General features: G+C 45.3%; 1 protein-coding gene and 1 non-coding gene across 3 annotated transcripts in view; one reads left to right on the top strand and one right to left on the bottom strand.

The window, feature by feature from the left end:
- Rapgef4 (Rap guanine nucleotide exchange factor 4) overlaps positions 1–24,335 on the bottom strand; it is a 287,989-nt gene that overhangs the window by 254,371 nt on the left and 9,283 nt on the right. The gene's annotated exons all lie outside the window — the stretch shown is intronic.
- LOC116902604 lies at positions 17,152–17,279 on the top strand. The gene has a single exon (XR_004388191.1). It is a non-coding gene; the product is annotated as a small nucleolar RNA SNORA17 (small nucleolar RNA).

The raw sequence follows: 24,335 nt of genomic DNA, 5'->3' as shown, positions 1-24,335 counted from the left end.
CTCAACAGCGACTCTAAAAGCCTGGACAGATGTCAACCAGACCCTTCGAGAACACAAATGCCAGCACAGGCTACTATACCAAGCAAAACCCTGAATCATCATAGATAGAGAAACCAAGATATTCCATGACAAAACTAAGTTTGAACAATATCATTCTAATCCAGCCCCGCAGAATATACTGGAAGTAAAACTCCACCAACGAAAACACAAGAAATAAAACATCTTGCAACAAAGCCAAAAAGAAGACACACACACACACACACACACACACACACACACACACACACACACACACACACTACCACCTCCAGCAACAAAGAGTCCACCTCCAGTAGATAGATAGGGTCTCAAGTGGAGGGAGGGACTGTGGGTCTAACCCACAGTCAAAGTTTCTGACCCAGAACTGTTCTTGTCTTAAAGAACTGCAGGATAAAAATGGAGAAGAGACTGAAAACAGGAGCCTAGCATAGGCTCTGAGAGTCTCTACCATCAGCTGACTGAGACAGAGGCAGATACTTAACACCCAACCATTGGACTGAAGTCAGGGACCTCTATGGTTGAATTAGGGGAAGGACTGAAGAAGCTGAAAGGGAGGGAAACCCCATAGGAAGACCAGCAGTTTTGACTCAGCCAGACCCTCGGGAGCTCCCAGAGACTGAGCCACCAACCAGGCAGCACACACAACCAGGCTGGTCCAAGGCAAGCACATATGCAGCAGAGGACCGCCTGGTCCCGCCTCAGTGGGAGAAGATGCACTTAAACCTCGAGAGACCTGAGGCCCCAGGGACGGGGGAGACTGGTGGGCAGGCAAGGGTAGGAGGAACTGTGGGAAGGGAGACTAGGAGGAGAGCAACGGCTGGAATGTAAATAAAATCATTTTAAAAAGTAGAAAAGGAAAAGAAACTTAGTAACAGGTATTCTGCTTCACCACCTTATCACAAATGTCGCGGACTGAACCCTTACATCTCCTCAAATTCTGCATTTATTCTGCAGTAGCGTGATATATACAAAATTTCTTCTAATTTGCCAATTCTAGAGTTTACACTTTAGAGAACTAAGCCAAAAAAATTTTCATTAAAAAGTCAAACAAACAAACAAGAGGGGAAATAAAATAAACTATCCCTCGAGAAAAAAAACGAGCCCAGGCCACTTCCTGGCTTAGGGCTACTTGCCTTTCTGACCAGATTTTGATGCCAACCTAACAGTCACTGTCTCTGGCCAGGACTGGCACACTTAGTCAATCTTCTGATTAAAATATAACGTAACAGAGGTTTGATGCCATGAGATAGAATACGACCAGGATTTTGGACTGGCAGAAAATGGCAAAAAAAAAAAAAAAACAAAACCTCCCTTATTCTAGATAAAAGATGAAAAAGTGAAAGCATTCCTATTGGCTTACAGGCAATTCTGCTAGGCTCCTCCCAGGGACCTAGCAACTGTGTATGTCATCAGCTGCCCCCAGTTCCTGCTGCCTGGTGCCTGCGGGTATAAAAGGACTTCCTGCCACCCCAGCACTCAGCTCCTGGCCTCTGCCCCCTCTCTCTCTCTCTCTCTCTCTCTCTCTCTCTCTCTCTCTCTCTCTCTCTCTCTCTCCCACATTCTGTCCTTTCTGTCCCTCTCTGTCCCCGATTCTCTGCCCTCATGGCTCTGCTCCTGTGTCTGCCTCTACCATCTCTCCAGGCCCTCACTCCCTTCCCTTCCCCCAGATAACCCCTTTATATGAGGTCTGTCACATGGCGTGATTTCTCAGGGGGGCACCTTGGCATGGCCCCGCCAATTACCCCCCCATTATATTTCATAACAGTTAGGACCACATCCATAGGCACAAAAACTTCAGATATTTTCTTTTAGGTTAAGCACAAACGCCCAGCCAAAATCTGTCACTGTGCCTAGCAAGGGTCTCCCTCCGCCCCCTGGACTACTCCTCTTAACTGTTTTCGCACAAAACAGGAGGACTTTTGCTGCCAGACATTTCCAGAATGCTACATGCAATGATTCTAGGTAGGTAGTCTTAGATATCTACAAATGGGTGTGTGATTTTCATCACCTGAAAAATCCAATAAGCATCTTACAAGGTTCTCACAGAGGCAGGCTCCTACTGAGGGTCTCAATGAAAATGACTAGAAAGGGGCTCCAAAGCAAAACAGGGGACAGATGCTAAATAAAGGACAAAATTAAAAAGAAGCTGAGAGGGGAAACGAGGATTTCAACACACTGACCCCACGGGGAGCTCTAGAGGAAGACGGCATCTTAAAGTCTGCCTTGATTTTAAACAAAACCCACTAACTTTGGTGGTTGCGCACAGCGCACAGCCTGTTGCCGGCTCTGCGGGACTGTATGACAGGATGAAAGACCAGATACTTTGATGTGCAGGTGCCGCCCATTGGCAGCAAACTATGCAAAACTTAAGAACTGGCTCCTGCTGCGGGAGAAGGTGGGGCATTCATAGCTACTGTGTATCCTGTTTAAATTTTCTACTGAACCTGCAACAGGTTCTTAAATCCCCCACCGTAAGTTCAGTGTTTCTAAAGGCTAACGTCAACACGAAAATGCTAATCAATTTGAAACTAAGTTTGAGTTCTAATCTTATAAAAGGTACTAACTTGTAAAAGGTTACTAAGGATTACAAGAGGCAAGTAAATGACCAAGTTCTTTAATATAGTCAGAACTGTATTTATAGTCAGACTAAATACAAATGTAATTTTTTTTTTACCGGGATAAACTTTATCGTTCTATACGTGTTTCAAGATTAAGCCTAAAGCTAATAACTCAGAGCGTGTAAAAATTTATTTAAGATCAGGTACACTTAACAGATGACCCTCAAAACTTTTCAAAGGTCTGCTGAATGTGGCATTTAAAATGTTTAATAGAAAGGGTTATGACAGAAAATCCAGAGGTGACCTTAAGGTGTCCAAAAGAAGACAGACGGAGCACAGACCCGGATTGTGATGATGTTAACCCCTGGGCCAACTGTGGACACTGTAGGGCTGACTGCCCTCCTCTGCCTAAGTCAAGGTAGGCCAGTTTCCATGTTCCTGATCCACAGGAAAGTCTCTCAGGCTTCCTGAGTCGGGATGCTGAAGGTCTATGCTGTCCTATGCAGCAGTTAAAGATGCACTGTTGTCCTGTGTCCTTTCTAAGTTTATATTAAAGGACACAGCATCCAAGGATATAAACACTTAAATAGGTCATAAAGATCTAAAAAGTTGTTTAAAATTAAAAAATAAAAAGCTTCCGATTTCCTCCCCCGCTGCGCTGCTGAAATACTAAGATTTCAAAGGTCCGGAGTTGTGACACAGATCAATGGAGCTCTGACAAGCTGGTAAAGCACCGACTGCCGTTACCAGTTGCAAGCTCAAGATTTTAAATTGCCTTTGGTTGTCTTCTAAATATAAACTTAAAGATGCTTTTCATCATGCTAAAATAAATAAATAAATAAAAATAAAAACATCTAAATCCAATCTATATCCATCATCTCTCTAGACAGGAGAAAAAGAAAAGTTCATGCTTTTTAGCCCCTAACCATAGCTTTTGCTCTGATTCGTGTCACAGCATGTGTCTGTTTACAGACACCCGTTAACTGCTTTTTCTACAAGGTGGATTTCAATGAAGATTATAAACAATGGTAACGTTAATATTACTAAAACCTTTATCTTTTTTGTAATTCAAATTAGTCTCAGGGAATTTCAACTTGAATCCACCTGTCACAGCTCAAATGGACACCAGATAACTATTCCTGCCATGTCAATCCACAACCTCAACTTCCCCACCCACTACCCACTCCTAAGAGGGAAGCTCCAAATATGAAATTTTTTTTTTCTTTAAGTTCCTTCACTTTACCTTCCATCCCTAGTCTAGATTTGTCTCTGCGGATTTCCACTCAGAGGTTAGGCACCATACAGAAATCAACTGCAGACTACAAACTGCTCCCAAAGTGATCTAGGCCAACCCCCAAATAGTCCTACAAGGCTAGAGAGCCCTGGACTTGCTGAAAGCTGATATGAACCAGTCCAGCCAGCATAATTCTCTGTCTCCTCATCTGGTCAACGAGCCAGATGCCCCATTGTCTGGACCCCTTCCTGATTTTTAACTAAACATTCCAGCCTTCATGGGTCCTGACGACAACGTCCTAATTTCATCTGAAATGCAGTTACAGAAGAGAATGTGCTGTCCCCTACCCTCAGCAAAGGCCAGAAGGTCAGGTCAAAAGGAAACTCCCTGGCAAAGGGGACAGAGTGGCCACGTATAATGCCTGCCTACTGGCACACCGGGCTCCCTCATTGTCCAAAAGGTGCCTGTGAAAACCGAATAAACCACCAGGTAGATTCATCAGCTGAAACAGTTCTGCAATATGATAGGACACCTGATCTGCTCAATACAGAGCAAAAAGGGTGGCCTCACGAGAAATTTATCCTTTCTTCGCTAACCCACCAGATATCCTTAGAGAGACCCTAACCATAATACAGATTTTGTCTCTTGCCAAGTGGAAAATGCTAAGTAAGATACTTGCTCTCTGCCAGCATCGTCAGCCTATACGGCAATGGAAATGGAAAATAGCACAGCCTTTTGTCTTTCTTTTTCATGAAAACGAGGTGGCCATAACATATTTATATGCAGTGAGGGACGGCACCCCGCTGTCCTCAGAAGGGACGCAAGATTACCAGAATCAGCACTGTAGGCAGAGACAGCCAGCCAAGCCTTGGGTGAGCCTGAGGATCCTGACGTCACTAGGCACAGCTGGCTCTCTTCCGCCCAAGCATCCCGGCATCCCTGCCAGAAGTGTTATTTCTTGATGAATCCAAAGAAGCTTTGCTTCCCCCCACCCCCACAAGACACACACACGCACGCACGCCACATTTTTTGGCTTCAAAAATTCTACTGGCTCCCACAACTGGTGCACTTTCCAACTGAAATTGCTTTAAAATGTGATAAATCGAATATTTCATTTACGAAAACAAGATTAGAAATGGTTCCATGTTCTATTCTAAAGAGTATCCCTTAGCACACAAAACCAGCCAACACAAAATTTTAAAATAATATGTATAGCTTCCCTCTTTGCATTTTAAACTGCCAATACATCTGAACAATACGGTCTGAACAGCTGCTGAACACAGCATTGAACACAAACTTTCAATGACCCTGAGTTCCCAAGATTTCACTTGGCAGGAGCTGGGCCTGTCTGTGTGCAAACAAAAAATATTTTTGTCCCAGTCGATGAAAACCTCACATATCCAAACAGTGTGAATCTCTAAAGACTATGGCATCTAATGTCCCTGTCTTAGGTAGGGTCCCTATTGCTGCAATGAAACACCATGACCAGAAAGCGAGTTGGGGAGGAAAGGGTCTATTTGGCTTACACTTCCACATGGTAGCCCATCACTCAAACAGGGCAGGAAGCTAAAGGCAGAAGTTAATGCAGAGGCCATGGAGGGGTGCTGCTCACTGGCTTGCTCCTCGTGTTTTGCTCAGCCTGCTCTCTTATTGAACCCAGGACCACCAGCCTGGGAATGGCGCCAACCACAGTAGGCTGGGCCCGCCCCCACCAATCACTAATTAAGTAAAGGCCTTACGACTCGATATTGTGGGGCAATTCTCTCAATGGAGGGTCCCTCCTTTCAAATGACTCTAGCTTGTCAAGGGGACATAAAACTAACCCGCACAGTTCCCTTCTGAGTTGTCCTCGATAGACTGCAGAGAAAAGAGGGCCACCCTCGTTCCACAGTCACTTGGTGGTATACACAGAAGTGTATGCAATAAGTTCAGAGCATAGTTACGTTTATTTAAGACACACTGGGGCTATTAAGATGGCTCAGTGGGTAAAGGCTCCTGCTGCCAAGCTCGAAGACCTAAATTCAATCCACAGAACCCACATGGTAGAAAGTGAGAACCATCTCACGCAAGCTGTCCTCGGACATCCACACGTGCCATAGCAGGCACACTTGTGCACACATTCTCTCTCTCTCTCTCTCTCTCTCTCTCTCTCTCTCTCTCTCTCTCCTCTCTCTCTCTCTCTCTCAATAAAATAGAATAAGATATTTTTATTAAAAAAACATATAGTTTATCTTTGTAGAGATATGTGCCCAAAAAACCTGCTCTATCTTGAATAAGCTATGTAAATACAAGACCGTTGTGACTCTTATTAGGCATGGCTCTGGGAAAAGAGGCCATTTTTTTTTTATTGATTGTTACTTGACAGTTCCAGACACACTTATAATGTATACTGGTCACTCTTCCCCCACACACACACCTCAGTCTGATACCTATCAACCTCCCCTTACCCTTACAGCCTCTGTTTCAGAATCATGACTTTGAATCGGATTTGTTACCCATTTGATTGATGTAGGGCCATCTGTGTGACCACTGGGTTGGGACTATCTACTGGAGTCTGGTGGAATCCTCAGTGGGTACACACAGAAGCCGGTGGGTCCCCGTTATCCTCAGTCTGTCTGCTCGGTGCTTAAGGGTGGGACCCTTGAGCCCCCTCCTCCCTCTCTGCCTGACAGTGGCCCCATTCTTAAGCAGACCCAGTGCAGGTACCAGCAGCTGCTGTGAGATCAAATTGCCTTGGGTGTTTCTCGCCCAGGACATAGCATTTCCCAGCCACTCTCCTTGTCTTCTTGTTCTTATATTCTTTCTACCCCACCCCCACTCCACTCCTGCTTCTAAAGTCCCTGAATTTGAAAGGGATAGGGCTGAGTATTCATTCATCCCTTATTGCCATGTACAGCCACGAGTCACCACTTCACCACTGTCCACTGGAAAGGGGGACTTCTTTCCTTAAGGCTTGAGGGTGTAAACATAAATATTAGGAAGGAGCTTGACAATGTATCAGTCTAGCTAAACAACAGTATTTAGTATCCCCTGCCCACTTAGAGCCTATGATCTTTCTCCCCTGATGTGGGTATTTGACCAGGTTCGCAATACCAAGCTCAGATATGGAGCAAGGTTCAAATCCAGGGAGCAGTTGGTTACCCTGCCACTGATCCACAAGGGGGCAACCATTCCTGGCAAGCATAGCATCCTCTTCCCTTTTCCCATAGCATCCTCCGTAGTAACTTCTAGACTAAGCAAACTGGCCAGCAGGGAAGAAACTTCCAAATCAGTTCAACCTTGGTTTCTCTGGACCATGAATCCAAGATGTGTGATATCTTCAAAAATAAAGTTTTATTGTCTAGTTCTGGCAAGAGAGATGGCAAGAGCCTCTGTTGCTTTAGGGAGCTTCTGGGGCCACTGACCAACAACCCCTAAGGAAGAAGTTTTTATTTAATAGCCCATGGCTCCTGGGTACAGATTCTTCTAGCTTTTCAGGCCATCTCCCTCCAAACATTTTTATTATTTTTTCCACTACAGGATAGTAGATTCCTATATGACTTTTGTATCCCTTTCATTTTGGTTAACCTTCCACAACTCCCACAATATCCCCTATCTCCCGACAGCCTCTCTGCCTAAACCTTTCCATCCGCTGTGTCCTATTACCTATACTCTACCATCACCTCTCCCTTAATCAATCCTCATCCCGAAGAAACGTGACGTTTTTGTAGCGATAGCTATAAGCAAGGCAATTAAAAATATGCCCATATTAGAAACTGCCTACAGCTTTCTTAAGGATAAATTTTGAATTGTTTAGAAGAAAATTTGACGAACTATAGTCTCGTAGTTTAGTCTGGATTTATTCCCGGTGGCAGAAAAGAGGCAGACACTCTGAGAAATTGTTCCCAAGGGACTATTCCTTCAAACAAAAACTTAGTATGGAAGTTTCCGTCCATCTCCATCACCCAGAAGAACGGTGTTTTGCACACAGGGCATTGCTTTTCAGAGTTCTGCCATGGGTGCTCCTCAGTGTACATCTTCTCAATCGGCCTCCAAACGGAAGCTTGCTGCTGCGGCTCAGGGGTGTGGAATCCCTGCTGATCTTTGGTTGAGAGAGAAGCGAGGCAACGTCTTCCTAACACACTCATCCCACCTGCTTCCCTTCAGCTTAATTTCCACTGAAAAACCAAACAAGATTCGCAGACTCCGTGGAGAAATGCCAGGAGTTTTGGATGATATATCTGCAGGTTCCATCTCATATAAAACTATTCTTGGCATCTGGTTTACACAGGAATCATGGGGGGAAATGGTGTATTTATGTCTAGTGGTGAACTGAAAAAAAATTAGATCCTGAAAAGAGAGGGGGGTTTGTTGTTGTTGTTGTTGTTGTTGTTGTTGTTGTCTTTACAAATTGAGTAACATTTCCTTCCTTAGTGAGATTAGGCACCCTCAAAGGAAATACCATTCTAGGAAGCTCAGTGGGTAGAGTGGGTCTGAGTTCCCCGGGGAAGCTCAGGGAACCTGAGATGGTAGGCAGCTCCCTGCTCCCTGACAGATCCCTGGCCTGAAACACATGCCACGCTTTTCCCATGTCACAGAACAGAGCTCTCTATGCTAAGAGGTACCTAGAGGCCCTGAGGGTTTAGCCAATAAGCTCCCTTTCCCAGACATTCCTCCCCGTAAAAGGTATTTAACCTCTGCTCCACCCTGAGAAGTGGGTACGCATCCATTTTCCACGATGAACAACCAGTGAACAGTTTGGAACCAAGGACTGTCTTTTTCATCAAGAACCACCATGGGGAGAAAGCCTTCGCCTACAGATCCGCTGCTTAATTCTACCATAGAAGGCCTATCTGAGCTCGCGGCCATAACCGCAGCCAAGTACCTTCATCGATGAACAAAGCTGGAGTTCCTATCCCCCACCCCCTGCCGGCCCCCATCCCTGCTCCAGCCCCTGGGCAGTCCCAGTTCTTAGGCCACAGGCCCCCAACTCTGCTCTCAACTCCGCAGAACTCTACTGAGCCTGAAGTTTGGGAGCGCCCCACCCGGTCTCGGGACTGTGGACCCTGACCCTAGGTTCCTGACCTCTCTGTGCGGTTCTCCAGCAGCGACTAGAAGCCAGGGAATACCAGCTTCTGCTTTCTCACTTCTCAGAGGGCCGTGTCCCCGCCCTTCCCGGAAGCCCAGCACCCACCCTGCAGTATCATGGGATAAGCACTGTCAAGCTCTGGGTCCTATTGCCTCTCAAACAGTGTCCTGTAGCGGGGCGGAAATCGGACCCACACCTATACATTTAAAATTCTTTAACGCAAAGCAATATTTTATAAGGGGGGCTGGAGGCACAGTTCAGTAGGGCAAAAACTCTAGCCAGTCAATCCTGGGGATGGCCCAAGTTCTATCCCTGAACCTAGGTGAAAAGCTGGATGCAGGGGTCCACATGTGTGATACCCAGGGGTATGGTGAGAGAGAAGACAGAGCTGGGAGAATCCCCTGAGGATCACCAGAAGCCAGTCTGGACTGCACGGTAGCAGAAACAGAGACTCTGCTTTTGCGAGGTAAAGGGTGGGTATCACAGATATGGACCAACTCCCCAAGGTTGTCCTCAGACCCCCACATGAAAGAGAGCTCCCACACTCGTTCATTCATACACACGCCTTTACAAAGGGCAAACTAGACAATATTTTAGTAACTAAAACTGGAACAGTAGACCCCATGGCTAAAACAATGTTAGGACAGTTCAACTGAACTCTGTTGAGACGCCTGCTCCTTTTCTGGGGTGTATACTATCCTTCTTCTCTTGTCTGTCATCTCTGACTGCCCATGCTGAATAGATGTGTGTTAAACCGTTTACTAATAATCTTCAAATTATGATAGGATATTCCATTTTTAACTCCTCTTCTTCTTAAGTTCCTAAATTATAGTAACAGAAATTTGCATGCCAGGGGCTGGAAACACAGCTCAGTGGTTAGAAGCACATGCTGTTCTTGCAGAGAACCCAGAACCCACATGGGGGGCTCACAACCCTCTCTAACTCCAGTTCCAGATGAACCCGCAACCTCTTCAGGCATCTGAGGGTACCAGACACACTCTGAGAGCTTAGGTATATATAGATAGAGGCGAAAACACCATACACAAGCAGTAAAATAAATTAACCTAAAAGAGACAAATTTGTAGTCACACTTTTCTAATCTACTTACCACTATACATCATAATTCACATTCTCCTGGCTGAATAGGGACCTCTCAGGATGAAATAATCATAACTGATGTCATATGCCTCTCTGCTGTCCTTCTCTCTCCCCCTTCTGTTTATTGACTGGCTCATCAGAGAGAACAGGATTTACTGCAGCATGCACCTCATACCAGGTCTTGAGGATCTGGGTTTGAAAAGGAGAACTCGCAGCTTGCCTTGTTTAATAACTGGACCACAGTGCTGCCTTCAAGAAGCAACCCTCGCACAACTGGCTTCTGTGGTCCTATTTGGGGCTCCTTTGTGTTTCCCACAGTCACTCACAGAGGGTCAATTTTTTGTCCTTGGTCCCTCCCTGACATCTCCTCAATCTGCATACCTGCCCAAGCAGTCAGTCTATGAACACTCAAAGACACTCACTGCCCGTTCCACCACCATTCCTTACTATAATTTTGTTTCAGACAGTGATACAGCCCAAACACATAGTAGGAGTACTGAAAAGCCTAAAGGCAGGGGATGGACCATCTGGGTGTGTCCACTGTTGCCCAGCTCTTCTTCAGTGTCTCCTGTCTCTAGTGGAGCACCAGCCCCAGACAGAGGCCCCTTCATACACTTCTGTGATTCCAGACATTAATAACTGTTAATAATAACTTTTCTATTGCTGTGACATAACACCATAACCAAGGCAATTTATACAAGAAGGAGTTTATTGGAAGCTTACAGCCACAAAGGGAAGAAGAAATTAGGCTCTGCCCTCAGTCTATGGTAACAGCCTTGAAAGTAGGCCCATGGCGTTACAGAGTTTGACTAAAAGAGAGCCATTGTTGTCTACAAGTTTCGTGTTTTATTAGGCTGTCCCTTCTCTTGGTTCTATGACCTCAGGGAAACAGGGTTTTTTTAGGATAATAATTTGTAAGGGCTTTTTGGTTTTGTTTTTTACAAACTGTATATTTCAACACCATCTAGGGATATATATGTGGTGAAAAGAAGGAGGAGGAGGAGGAGGAAGAGGAGGAGGAGGAGGAAGAGGAGGAGGAGAGGAGGAAAGGAGAGAAGGAGGACGAGGAGGAGGAGAAAGAGGAGAAGGGAATGGAGGAGGAAGAGGAGGAGGAAGGGGGAGGAGGAAGAAGAGGAGGAGGAGAGGAGGAAAGGAGAGGAGGAGGACGAGGAGGAGGAGAAAGAGGAGGAGGGAGTGGAGGAAGAGAAGGAGAAGGAAGTGGAGGAGGAAGAGGAAGAGCCTCAGAGGACTCGACGTCTCACCACTGTGTTATTCTCTCCACTACTAAAATCATTTTTCTATTTGTTTTATACATAACATCGGAGCTCACAGGCGGGCAGGAAAGGAACAGGTAATTGCAACCACTCACCCTCACCAGAAATCCATGGTTGTTTTATGGTAGCAATTTTTCTCAGGTAAACTGGGTAGGTATAATTTCACAGCCTCCATACGTAGCAAAAGCACGTCTCCGAGAACTGGAAACTACAGCGGCACCCTGTCTTCCAAGCGGATATGGTTCCGGGGACATGGCAACCAGTGAGCCATATGTTGTTTATTTGTTCGTGACATGCCAACTCTGGCTTTATTGATAATCTCACTTCTGTGTGTCGCAGCAGCCCGCGTGCCTCAGCTGTGATGGCTTGCTTCCTTGGTGTTCAGTATTTGTCTCGGGGATGTTGATTCTCTGTTCTCTTCCCCATCTGCTACCGAGGACCGTCACTCTCAGATCTCACAATGCAGCCACGTTGTTAGTACTCTTCTCCTCTGCACCTTCCGGTCTCCATTTTCAGCCTGCTGACTTGACTGCTCCTGTACTGTGCTCTAACAGGACAGCCTCGGTGGCAGCCTAACCCATCAGCTAGGCCTCTGTTCTGCGCTTGGGCTGTAAGTCTGTGGCTTTGACTGTAGCAATGCCAGCATCCCCACAGTCCCAGCCTTGACCTGACACAGTGTTGGTCAGCTTGACAGCAAAGCATGCTGGGAAGAGACGTAAAACACAAAACCTTCAAATGCAAACTGCTCAGTAAACTTTCTAGACCCTCAGTTTTCTCTCATATTTAGTCAACATGACATGGTGTATCTAGATATTTCAAAACACCTTCCTTGCCTTCCGAAGCTCCTTCCACACTCCTTTCTTTTTCTCCTGCTCTAACTTCCTCCCACGAGGCTCTTCTGTTAGTTATGTCCCTTCCTCCAAAATGTTCTTTTTCTATTACCAACGCTTCTTCGGTAATCAGTTTTATGGCTCTAAATATTGTGTACATATTAGTGATCTCTAAATTTCTATCTGCAGCTCAGAGCTGTCTCCCAAACTCCACAGTCGCGTGCTCTATCTCCTATCCAACATGACCAATAGAATGTCTACGGCAAATTCAATAAGTCTGCCTTCTCCAACAAAACGGATGGCCCCACAACCCATCTAAAACCCTCAGGATTATTCTCGACCTCATCCCCTATAGTGTAGAGGACGGAGAAACACTGAGTGAGTAAAGTCTCCAGTGAGTGAGTAGACACGAACAAGGCCATGTGGGGGACTCTAAAGCCTCGCCTCTTGAAAGTGGCAAAGCCTTCCCCAGTGTGAGGCTCAGCGGGGTGGAGAAGCTCTCCTGGGGAGTCTCTGTGCTTATGGACGACTGGCCAGTGCATGCCTATAAAGACTAGCAACTGTAGCCTCCTCCGGATATTTAGAGCTGGTTTGGTGGCAGTGGATGGCAGCACACACCTTCAACACCAACGGTCAGGAGGTAAAGTTCTCGAGGCTAGCCTGATCTACAGAGCCAGGTCCAGGACAGCCATGGCTACACAGAGAAGGCCTGTCTCAAAAGCAGAAACAAGATGACAGCCTGAGACTGCTCACCTAAAGAGACTGGCTAACCCCTGCCCCTGTGCTGTTCCCATTAAACACACTGAGGTTCTGGGCTGGGAACTGTAGCAGTGTCCAGCGGAACCCAGTTTACTCTATGTGTATCTTTGTCTGTCCTTTCTTCAGTTCCTCAACAGCCCTCGTCAGGGTTCCAGAATACAAGCCTTGAGGAACACAGAACTGGAGAGTCCTCCTTTGAACTCCTGGGCAGACTTCACCCAGCATGTGTCCTGGCGATTCCCACATCTTTCCTGCCACCTCCTGGGCCAACCACCTTCATCTTTCATCTGATAACTGCAATGGCTTCCTACTAGGTCTCTCCTCTGACTCTGTGGTCCTCTCCACAACTGTCTCACTACTATAACTGTACTGAGACTTTAAAATGGAAGCGGGGCGGGTCGAAAAATGACCCAGCGGTTCAGAATGTTTAGTGCTCTAAGAGAGGACTAGAATTTGGATCCCTGCACTCACATGGGCAGCTCACAAGTGTTTGTAGCTGTCATGAATGTCCCTCAACACACACACACACACACACACACACACACACACACACACACACCAAATAAAATGTTTTTAAAATTAAAATAATAACGAAATAGAAATGTAAGTCATTTCATCCTTCTACTAGAACCCAGAGTGAAAGCCGAGGTCCCTGTAAGAGTCATTCATTCTCCACATGACCTGCCTGATTCTCAGTGTGGCTTCCACTCCTGCCTGCATTTACTTAGCCCCAGTGTGGTGGTGTGACTAGGACTAGTCCCATAAGCTCATATATTTGAATGCATGGTCATTAGGGAGTGGAAACTCTTGACAGGGCTTGGGAGGTGTGGCAGGAGGAAGGGATGTGTCCCTGGGGGTGGTTCTTGAGGTTTCAAATGCTCAAGCCAGGCCCAGTGTCTGTCTGCCTGTCTGTCTGTGTCTCCCCTCCCACCCATCACTGCCTGTGGATCCAGATATAGAGCCCTCAAGAACACTTCTCCAGCACCACGTCTGCCTGCATGCCACCATGCTTCCCGTCATGATGGCAAAGGGCTCTCTTTACCTCTGAACTGTAAGCCAGCCCCAATTAAATGCTTCCCTTTATGAGAATAGCTGTGGTCATGCTGTTTTCATAGCAACAGAACATCGACTAGGACATCCAGTTTCTAGCCAGTCCTAGAGCAATCTATGAACCCATACCAAAGTCTTCACCCGGGCTATTCCTATTGTAGAGAATTCTTACCATAAACATATGCTTAGTTCAAATCCCTGCCTCTTTGTAGAAAGACCTTCCAGATGAACCCTATCCTAACCACACTAATATTATAATCTCCACCACCTCTTACTGGGTGTAACTTTAATTTTCTAAAAAGTCTCATTTTTAATGATGGTTCTTAAATGCTTTAACCTCCCTTTTAGCCCACCACCCACCAGAGTTGGTGGGAAAGAAAGGATACAGGAAGTAGACCTGTTTAGAAAGGTTTTTTGGGTAACTCCTGTCTGTGTTGTCTGGTAATTGTCATGGTTGTCACAGTTCACAGGTCAGCAGCAGCAGCTCAATCTACTTGCAAACACTTTACGGATACAACAATAGTCTAGTTCAGTAGAGTCAGGATAGCAAACAGGAATCAGCATCGGTGGTACTACCTAGCAGAGACAGGCAGGCCTCAGGCTCAGCACAAGTCATCAGGAGGGACCAAGGCCAACAGGGACGCCAGAAGAAGTTCTTGGCTGTGCCTCTCTCAGGGAAGTGAAGATCAGTGAAGATGCATGTCCCACACTGGGTGTTTTGTTTTGTTTCTTCCATAATATATATCATGTTTAACACAAATAGGGATTTATAATAGTAATTGTTAAGCTTATGACCATTATCTATTTTCTCTGTGATAAAATAAGCCCTCTGGAAGCAAGGACATCTTTCTTTGTGCATTGATAAATCCAAAGGACTTACAAGATGTCGCCCATGCATGAAACAAATATTGGTTGGATGTAGAAATTCATCTCATTGACGAAATGCACCAATCAAAGAATATTTATCTGGAAATCCAGTCCATAACTTAAAAACTATAAATAAAAAAATAAAAATAACTCAAGTATGATTGATGACCCAAATGCTGAAACTCTGAAATTTTTATATTTTACTCTGAAGAGAGAGAAACACTCAGGGGGGAGCAAAATACACATGCTTGCATTATGCACACAGCCCTATGAAACTCAGTTACCTGGGTTGTAAATCCAAAGGATTAGAAGCAAGCTGTTCTCTTTGTACAAGAGAAGACAGGACAGAAACCTAGAGGACAGTAAGTGAGGAGCAGCAACCTTTGGGCAGACACAAAGGACAGACACAAAATGTAAGTAGGCAAACTAAAAGTAAGTGTAAAGCATTTGAGGGACCTGGTACTAAAATAGATGATCCACACCCTTCAAGGTCACCATATGTGCCACAAGATACTGATATATCGTCAAGAGAGTGGGCGTCAACTGAGATACTGAGCATGAGATAGTTAAGAGAAAAATAGTATTCCATACACTTTGGAAAAAGTCCTAAGAAATATCATTGGAGTATTTCTACTAGAATCATTATGTAATGTTAAACATTGATGATTTGGGAGGGAGACTTTGTGAAATTCTGTGTGATGTAACTAAAGATTATAAATAACCACATCGTGAGGCCTCCAGCTACTTTTGTAAAATAATCTTATGTTCCAAAGGGGAGCCACATCCTGGTCAACTTTCACATCTCGGGTTTTCAGAACTCTGTGTCTGAGGTTTTTATGATGCAGAATGAAGCATAAACACTCTTACCTAGCTGAAACACCTGTAACGGTGTGTCTGAGAGGATGCATCAGCAGTGGGCACAGGGTTGGGACCAAGACGCCAAGAACATCCCCAAGGTGAGACTTGGAAAGGCTACCAGGCTCCTCCTGTGTCTTACCTTGATTGCCTTTGAGTTAAGGATTCCACATCTACAGGAATTCTTTATTAGAAATAAACTGTTTCTGATAGAGATGGCACATGAAACTCCTCACACATTTTCTCAAATTACTTTGGGGTCTAAACAAACAGATGCAAGATAGGCTGGTCCTGCCTCCTTCAGTCCACTCCAGAGGTGGGGTCCCAGGGTGTCTATAGAAATAATCTTTTGTGTACTATGTGGAAGTATCACCTGTCAATAAAAATGTACTGGCCAATAAGCTGAGGCAGGATTAGAAGGTGGGACATCCAGCAGAGAGAGAGAGAGAGACAGAGAGAGAGAGAGAGACAGAGAGACAGAGACAGAGACAGAGACAGAGACAGAGAGAGAAACTCTAGGATAGAGCCAGGCCCAGGAAGATTCCCACCCCTACACCCCAGGACTTAGAGGAAGTTGGACATATGAAACTGGGGAGAGGTAACTAGCCTTGTGGCAAACACAGAATAGTATAAATGGGATAAATAAGTTAAGAGTTGATGGGAACAAGCCTAGCTTATGGCCATAAATAAGTCTCCATGTCCTTATCTGGGAGTTGGGGCAGGCTTAGTAAAAACCCAAACAGTTATAAATGGTGCTCAACGTGAGGCTATTAGAATTCAGGCTTAGAGCCTGAGAAAAAAAACCCTGGGTGACAGATGTCTGCTTTATTTTTCTTTGAGAGAAGTTGGTCAACAAGAGAGGTAGAGGACAGACAGAAATGTCAACCCAAAGCATCTAAGCAGAAGAGGAGACCAGAAACAATCAACAAGGGTCATCTGACATGAGAAATGGCTCCTGCCAGGTCCTGGAATTCAGCCATGTAGAGAGACAATTGTGAAGAAGCTAAGACTTGGGATAGGCTGTCATTCTGCCAACCACAGTATTTGTGGTGTCCCAAAGGGATATGAAAAGGGGGGAAAGCTCAATCCATATGAACCATATGACTTCTGCCAATGAAAGATATATTTATAAAAAAAAATTAAGCTGAGGACTAGAGAGATGGCTCAGAGTAACTGTCTGTTCTTCCAGAGGCCAGGAGTTCAATTCCCAGCAACCACATGGTGGCTCACAGCCATCTGTAATGGGATCTGATGCCTTCTTCTGGCCTGCAGGCGTCCATGCAGATAGAGCACTCACATACATTAAATAAATAAATGCATTTCTTTTAAAAGCTGGATGTGGTGATGTGATACAGGCCTTTAATTCCAGAATTCAGGAGGCAGAGGTAGGCAGATCTCTGAGTTCAAGGACAGCCAGGGCTACACAGAGAAAAACCTTGCGCGCGCGCGCGCGTGTGTGTGTGTGTGTGTGTGTGTGTGTGTGTGTATACATATATATGTATATGAATATATATATTCACGTGTCATCAGTACATCACATGTACTGACGTGTCACATGTACATCAGTAGATGGCAGAGAAGAGAGAGGCTGTGTCTATGCTCAGTGTTCTGACCTGTGAACATCTGAATGATTAGTATTCCCTGAAAAACAGCAAGCCTGAGACAACCACCGGTCCAGCACCAGGGTATCTGGACGAGGAGCTAGTGAGATGACTGCCAGTCTGATGCTGCACTGGCCCTGATGGGCTCCCAGGACGGGGAGTGAGCTGGAAACTAGAAGGACGTGCCAGGGACCACAGGCCCTGGGTAGGAGTGAGCCTGAGACAGATGACCCTCCCATGGGGCCACTTGGGCAGACCCAGAGGAGTAGGGAGCCAGAGACAACCACCAAACTCGCACCATGGGACCCAGACTGGGAGCTAGCCTGAGGTGACCACCAGTCCTCATAATGCACTCCTGAGACCACTCCTGAGATGACCCTAGACATTCAGAGGTCTCAGGTGCCATTAAGAGGAGCAAGCGATTAGTGGAGAAATGGAAGAGAAAGAGAAACAGAAGGATGTGGGCACAATGAAGAGAGGCAGAACTGGGTGCTCAAGGGTAGTAAAGAACATCCTGACGTGAGTAGCAGGTGAAGCCACCTGAAACGTAGTAGGGCCCTGGCCTGTGCTGCCACTGGGGACCATGTATGAGTTTGTGGCCCTGCAGCAGCAGGGTTCTGTTACCACCAAAAGCCAGGCAGACTTGTCTGGTCTGGGCTGCCACCTGGGGACATGTTAATGTCTGAGAGCTGGCCCCACCCCTCACCTGGGCATTGCGGGAGAGCTGGCCCTTGCCGGTATGAGAACAGGAGAGTTGATCCCACAGCTAGTCAGCTGCAGTACCTGAGAGCAGCCCCACATACTGCAGGAGTTGAGAGTGAGCCAGCTGGAGAGCTGGCCCTGACACTTATCTCACCAGTGGTGGTGTAGATGAGGAAGAGATACACCCCCACACACACCCATTACCACCTGTGGCAGGTGGGAGACCTGGTCCTGGGGTCATGAGAGCAGGAAAGCGGGGCCTGAACCTCACCTGCAGCAGCAGCTAGGAGAGTGGGCCTTCCACCATGCCGGGGCAGCACAGTAGAGCTGACCCTGATGTAAGGGTGTGGGTGAGGTGGCCCCGAGGGTTTGAGCATGGGAGAGCCGGAGGGCTGACCAGGTCATGACATCACCGAGTCTGGGCTAAAACGTGGAATATATATATATATATTCAGACCAAAGACATTGCAGGAAGTACAGTAAAACCTATGACCAGCTATCACTGGTTGATAAGATTTCAACAATTTCTTTATTTGGCCCCAATTAAAAGATAGTTTCAATCACAGCTTATAACTTTTCAAAGCCAATATTCCCTGTCCCCCCAAATCTGGGAAGGATAAAGATGTTATTACATGTTATGTGGTAATAATATGAGAAACAAGAGAGGGGTACTGAACAGACTCCCAGACTCCCAGCCCAAGGAAAAAGGAGGAGGTGGCGGTAACTGGGCCCCAGGTAAACGTTCCCATGGTGCTGCTGTCCCAGACACAGTTCTTATATCTAAAAACAAGGACTTTAAAAACTTTAAAAAGCTTTCCTCTTCTAGAATTCCATTTGCCGATCTTTAATATTCTCAGATCTCCTTCTAATTCCTTCATGATTACTGCCGTGAGATCAACTCCGGTCCGTGAGTCTCCCCTGCGTAATGACGTAAACGAACCGAACGCAGCCTGCGGAATCCGCAGCCGTACTGCGGCTGCCCCTGAGCAGGACGAAATAGATCTAAACACTACTTCTCTACTCACAGGGGCATTTTTGTGGTAGAATTTGTCTGCGGCAGATTGAAAACCGATAGTAGGTAAACAAATACCATAAACTCAAGTTCAACCGTAGTGAGAGGAAAACCTCGCTTTCCGGCAATTGTGCACCAAGTGCCTGAAAAGTCCCAAGACATATTCACAATTCATATTCAGGCGATTCATATTATCATTTTTTACTGCCGCTGTTCACCCTCTTTCCCAATGTCGCCTGTAAGAATGACGACTAATAGATTTATATATTTAACTTTGATTTTATTATCTTTTAGGTAACCAGAACATCGAGTTAACAGCTCCCACTTCTGAGTTCTACATATTCAGAGCCATGGCTTTCTTGCCCATTTCTCCTGAGGCTGGAACTTCTGATAAAGAGAGACAAACCATATTTTAATCCTCTAAGCCCACAGGGGGTTAAAAATTAAATTTACTTTGACGTCCGGAACCTGTTGAATGTGAGTTGTAAAATGCTGCCTCTGCGGTTAAGATAAATATCCAGCCACACACTGAAAAGGTAGGGAGCAAAGCGGTTGAGATAGCATCAGCTTCAATTGAGGGGAAGATAAGGTGTATTCGCTTACAATGCTGTGCGGCTACAGCAGCAGCGGATGAGGGAGCGAGCGAGCACAGGAACACACGCTCCGTTCACCGAGCCAGCCTGGCTGGGCACGGAGAACTGCTTTATGCAAAAGCAGCCATCTGCAACGGCACCCTGTTCTAGCAAGACAGGACTCCCTATCTGTGCTCTAGTAATCCAGACATTCACATGGGATTCCCGGTGCATGTTTTTAAAGTATTTTAGACAAAGAAAATATAAAGCCAGGTCAGAAGTCGGAGAATCCCAGCTCCACAACCTGGGTCATCAAACACCATCAGGGAAGTCTGGTGTAGGCAGCAACCCCAACATTGACATAACAGGCTCGCTGTTCTCAAGTGGGCTTCAGGTTTTGACATAAGTAAAACATATTGCTGAATCATTATGAGGAAACCATGATATGAACTCAACACACACACACAATCATACACAGGCATGCGCGCACACACACACACACACACATGCACACATGCACACACGTACACATACATAATCACACATAGGCACATGTGCACACAATGTTCTAAAAAGGCCAATGATAATGACAGAAAAAAAAATGTTCAAGCCAGCAAACAAATCCTTCAAACAGGAAACTGGCAGGATTTCCAGGCCATTTCCTTCTAGGACTTCAGCTTAAGTGGCTCCGTGCAGGCACTAAGTTCACCCCTGATAAAAACTAAGCCAGGTGAGCACAGACCAGAAAGCCATACTTAGAGTAGGGCAATGGCAGGGTTTGGCTTCATAGCCAGGGTCAAAGCACGCTCAGACCCCTGCCTCTCCTGATCTGAATGAAGCTTAGTGGCTCTCTAAAGGCAGCTTTCTTCTTCCTGAAGAAAACAATTACTATATTAGAAAACTAAGCAGGGTGGTAGGATGAACTCCTATAATCCCAGCAAGCAGGAGGCTGAGATGGGGGTGCGAATTCAAGTTGGGGGTAGACCTCAGATCCTGTTTAAAGTCCTAAAGGAAAGAGGCAGGAGAGAGGAGTGGGAGAAAGAAGGAAAACGTTTTTGTTTTTTAATGTGTATTTGTTTCCATGTATGTACATATGTATGTATGTATGTATGTATGTATGTATGTATGTATGTACACCATGTGCATGCCTGGTGCATATGGAGGTCAAACAAGAGCATCAGACTTCCCTAAAACTGGAGCTATGGGTGGTCTTGAGTCACAATGTAGATGCCAGTAACCAACTCCAGGTCCTCTGTCTTAGCGTTCTATTCTGTGAAGAGACACCATGACCAAGGCAACGCTTATAAAAGAAAGCAATTAATTGGAGGCTTGCTCACAATTTTAGAAGGCTCATCCATGATCATCATGGCAGGTGGGAAACAGACAGACATGGTGCCAGAGCAGTACCTGAGGGTTTCACATCCTAATCAGCAGGGGTCAGGTAGAGAGAGAGACTGGCTTGACATGGGCTTTGAAATCCCAAAGCCCACTTTCAGTAATACATCTTCTCCAACAAGGCCACACCCACTCCAACAAGGCCACACCTCCTAATCCTTCTCAGAGAGGTCCACTTGGGAAATAAGCATTCAAACACATGAAGCTATGGAGCCATTCTCACTCAAACCACCACATCCTCTACGAGATCAAAAAAACTAGATCTCTAGTCTTATTTTTTAATATATCTTTGAATAAATAGTATTTAAAAGATAACCCAGGGCTGGCTAAATAGCTTAATAGACAAAAGCACTTATTACCAAACCTGATGACCTGAGTTTCTGTGACCACAAAGTAGGAGAGAACTAATTCCCACCAGCTGTCCTCTGATCTCTACTCATGGGCTATGGCACACACATGCACACATACACACATACACACACACACACACATACACACACACACACACACAAAATAAATAAGCAAACATAACTTTTAAAAGATAATCAGGAATTCTAAAAGCCTTCATTTATCCATTTTATAAAATTACTATCATCTATTACAGCAACAAAAGTAGTTAAAAGTATGAATTTTTTTTTCAAAGTCAGATCTTGTCACCAAAACAAAGGATTCCCATATTTATTCAGCCTATACCTTCACCATGGGCACCCATCCAACTCTGCTCTCTAAAATGTCTCATCCACCCATTTGGGTACAGCCTGGATTTAAATTCAATTCACAGTTCATTCAAGGCTTTAAATGAAACATTACATCAGTAGAAAGGCCTCTCTGGCCATTCGCTTTCAAATAGCAATGCTTCTAGGTCTCCTCCATTGTCTCTGCTTTACTTTCCATCACAGCTCTTGTCGCTGCTGGGCATGGCCGTATAGATGCTGGCACTTGTGTACTCTGTATACCCTACTCTGTGCACCCAGTGACACGTCTCACGGGTAACTTGTCCCTGTTCACTACCACATTCCAGCCAGCTGGAAGACCATCCAGCACAGCCTCAGGCATTCAGTCATGTCCCGAAGGCTGACTGAGGAGTATCTCTTCATCTAGTATTTTAATTCACAAGGTCAAGGGCTTTGTTGTTTTTAACACCAATGGGCATTCCACAAGAGCATCTGGCATAGAGAAATCAAGTATATATAGTCAGAGTGAATAAATGGATGAGCAGGAAGGAAATCACTAACTTTGATCTTTTCCTACATGGCCTTTGGTCTGAGGAAAGTGAAAGCGAGCATGAGGTGGGGAGAAGGGGGCAGGCGGAGGAGTGAGCAAGGACTGGCAAGGGGCACAGAAGGCAGAGCTCTCATATCACAAATGCGTTTAAAGAGCCGACGGAGACAGCATGCAAGATTCAAATACCCAGCCTTCCTGTGGCGTATTCAATAAGTAATTATGTAATAGAAGGAGAAATAAGATTCCCCAGGAAAGAGCACACCAACTGGTCATCTAATACCAAATGGTCAGCCCGAAAGCATACATGCAAGTAATATTATACAGACGTAGGAGTGTATACACATATGCCTATAACAACAGTTAGCAAAAAAAGAGACTGAGTTTGAAAATGAGTCAGGAGGGGTATGTGGGAGGATTTGGAGGGAGGAAAGGGAAAGGGGAAATTTTGTAATTATAATCTCAAAACAAAATTTAGAATGATTTTAAAGATCTCAAAATAAATAATGAAACTGATAGATAGATAGATAGATAGATAGATAGATAGATAGATAGATAGACAGATTATAGATAGGCAGATTATAGATTGATAGATGAATTATAGATAGATAGATAGATAGATAGATAGATAGATAGATAGATAGTAGATAGATAGATGAACAGACAGACAGACATATAGCCAGGCAAAAGCTACCACATGGTTCGTCACGGGAGAACTAGCCCTGTCCCTCGCCAGCAGCCTCAAGTTGGCACTAGTGATGGTGTGGGCACAGGAGAAATGGTCCTGCCCCTCATGGGAGATCTGGTACCTCACAGCTCTCCTAGTTGATGGCTTCTGGTGTAGATGCAGGCAGAGAAAGACTCATCCTCCCATGGGGAAGGGGGGTCATGGACACTAGGAATTTGGCCATGCTCCAGGGACTATATAGACAACACAAAATGGACTTTTTGTTGGGAAGGAGAGGGTCACAAGGAAGCAGGAGGTGGGGGCTGACATGGGAAGACTGGGAGGTAAGTGCAATCCCGGGGGTGCATGATGTGAGATTCCCAAATAATCAGTAATGCTACCACAGAATAGAAAATGTTTGCAAATTATATATCCAGTAAGAACCTAACATCCAAAAGATATAAGATTTCATAAAATTCAATGGCAGAAAGAAAAAAAAAAGCAAAACGAAATGGGCTAAAAATGGCCAAAAGGCCCTGAGTAGACATTTTGCCAACAATAACACACCTCTGGCTATGCCCGTGAGGGAGTCTCCTGAGAGGATTAACCAAGGAGGAAAGACTTACCCTGAGCATGGGTTACACCATGTCATGATAGTGCCAGGAGACCTAATCAAAGGGGGAAAGAAGCTCCAGCATTTGTTTCTCTTTGCTTTGTGACTCACCAGCTACCTTGAAGCCCTGCCATAAACCACTCTCGGTCACATGGACTCACCCTCTTAACTGTGAGTCAAAATAATTCTCCTGTACGCTGTCACAGAAACCAGGACAATCCCACAGGGTGGTGGCAAGAGGGTGGCTCGGAGGCACTGTGCCAATGCACCTGATAACCTAAGTGAAATGAGTGAACTCCTGAAATATGACCAGAAGAAATCGGAGTGGTCCTTTATCTATTAAAAACATTAAATCTGGGCTGGAGAGACGGCTCAGTGGTTAAGAGCGCTGACTGCTCGTCCAGAGGTCCTGAGTTCAATTCCCAGAAGCCCCATGGTGGCTCACAACCATCTGTAGTGGGATCTGATGCCCTCCTCTTCTGGTGTGTCTGAAGACAGCTACAGTGTACTCATATACATAAAATAAATAATAAAAACCATTAAGTCTGCCTTTAAAAACCTTTCTACAGACTAGGCATGGTGACTATGCCTTTAATCCCAGCACTTGAGAGGCAGAGGCAGGTGGGTCTCTCTGAGTTTGAGGCCAGTCTGGTCTACAAAGGGAGTCCAAGACAGCCAGGGCTATTACACAGAGAAACCCTGTCTTGAAAAAACAAACAAAAAAAAGAACAAAAAACACCTGAAACAAATGATACATATTTTTTTAAACATCAATCTTTGATCATTTCTTTTAAAATTAGAGGGGAGGTCAAGAATAAAATAGAAGGCGACTGAGAAGCCAGAAGAATCATGATACTAAGACAATAAAAGAAACGTTACAAAGCCACCAGCTTACATCCCTCATTGATATGAAAATGGAG

Source organism: Rattus rattus, chromosome 5, assembly GCF_011064425.1.
Source record: "Rattus rattus isolate New Zealand chromosome 5, Rrattus_CSIRO_v1, whole genome shotgun sequence".
In the NCBI taxonomy this organism is placed as follows: Eukaryota; Metazoa; Chordata; class Mammalia; order Rodentia; family Muridae; genus Rattus; species Rattus rattus.
This window is presented reverse-complemented; position numbering and strand designations above follow the sequence as displayed.